This window comes from Alosa sapidissima, chromosome 21 (assembly GCF_018492685.1).
Source record: "Alosa sapidissima isolate fAloSap1 chromosome 21, fAloSap1.pri, whole genome shotgun sequence".
NCBI lineage: Eukaryota > Metazoa > Chordata > Actinopteri > Clupeiformes > Clupeidae > Alosa > Alosa sapidissima.
In genome coordinates, this window is record NC_055977.1 from 6,418,382 (window position 1) to 6,420,316 (window position 1,935).

The window sequence follows — 1,935 nt, forward strand, 5'->3', positions numbered from 1 at the left end:
CAGCAGAGATTGATGGTTATAGTAAACAGAACGAGACATAGAGAGAGAGGGGTCAGGTGATTGGAAATGGACTCAAGCCGAAAACTAACTAAGTCAAACCGCTGTTTACTATAAGGGCCACTGCTGCTGTTGAACACTGAAGCAACCCCATCCTCTCCTCTTTCCCACCCTCTCTCTCTCCCCCCTCTCTCTCTCTCTCTCTCATACACACCCGGAGACAGCCATGCACATAACATATAGGCACACACTTTATTTCCCTCTCTCTCTCACTCAGTCGCATGAAAACCCGCTTACGGACACATACTCGTTCTTCGTCTCCCCCTCTTTCTCTCCGTCTCTTCCTCTCTCTCACACACTCGCAGTCTCCTGCTTTCCCCCGCCCCTCTCCTCTCCTCCCCCTCTCCTCTCCTCCCCCTCTCCTCTTCTCCTTGCTCAGGTGCTCACTCTCACACTCACACACTGAATTTATGTCACCCAGCTCCTCCCGATCAGCATTCCGGCCCTTGGCCTCACCTGCCAGACGTGCAGCGGCTTTTATTTACGCCGGTAACACATCATCTACATACAACAGGCGTCCTGCTGATGGAGGAGCAAGGGAGGTAACCAGACAGACAAGAGGGATGAGATGAGCACCAACACCCCCCCCCCCCCTCCCTCCCATCCTCCTCCTCCTCCTCTTCCTCCTCCAGATAAACGTGGAGAAGACAGAGGAGAGAGGGAGACTGACTCAGTCAAATCTTCTCCAGGGACACAAGTAGACAAAAGAAATGTGAAGGGAGTGAAGTATGCATGGGGCTGGGAGAGAACTTGCACTGCGTAATGGATGGAGGGGGAAAGAAAATGATGGAGGGAAGGAATGGAAAGGAGGAGAAGAAGCTGTTGCACTGTGTATCTGAGAACAGAACAGCTGACTGAATTCTCACGAGTGTAGGTGTGTGTGTGTGTGTGTACATGAATGTACGCGTGCACTATACATGCTGATGTGATCTTATCTGACCATGTTTGCCCTGCGCACAATTAGTAAGTGTGTGCTAGCTAAGTAGATAAAAACCAGTTGGGAGCAATATTCCACTAGAAGGCTCATATAAGACAGAGAGGACCCAACAGTGGTTGCAGTGTGAGGAAAAATATGCACACAACAGACGACATGTTCAGGTACGGCAAAATCAAATTTGGCAGAAAGAAGAAAAAAAAAGTTAGCATGTCAGAGACGTGTTAGTGTCAGTAGACATGAGAGAAGTCTGAGCGGAGGAGGAGGAGAGGAAGAGGAGCTTCGTTGGCAGCCTCGTCCTTCCTCCCTGGCTCTGCGGATGGCTTCACACGTAGCGTCCGCGGTTTCCCAGCCTGCCGCGGGGATGAATGCGCTAATTGGCCCTGGCTCTCCCACATATCCTGTGTCAGACTTTCCAGACCCGACGGGGGCTTTGAACCGCACACATGAAAGGGGCAAGGATTTATGGGAAACGGGCGTCGCTCCTGACGTGTGGGTCCGGCCGAGAAAACGTGCTGACCCACCCCCCCACCCCCACGCCTCAGACCTCCCCCCGAGTCTCTTCCCAACTCCCTCAAACCTGCCCACACCCCCCTCCCCCAACCCACCCCGCAACAATCCCTCCCCAATTAGTGATCTGGTAAGCAGTTCTGCCTTCCCAAAGCCCCCAAACGCTGGAAAGTCATAAAAAGGGGAAAACCGTAAGTGTTCTAACAGCCTGACCTGTATTTCTTTGCCTTCAAAGCGCAGCCCTGTATCTTGGCTTAAATGGTGGGATTGAATCATATCAAAGGGCGCTCCAGTGGGTTATTGACATCCATGAAATCTTTTTATGGTGTTTTCAAAGGCATTTCTGGGGAATTTATTGTGCTGTTGGCACCTCTGGTTTTTGACTTACATTTCTTCAAACACTTTGAGTTTCTCTGGTATGTATTTGTTCAAAA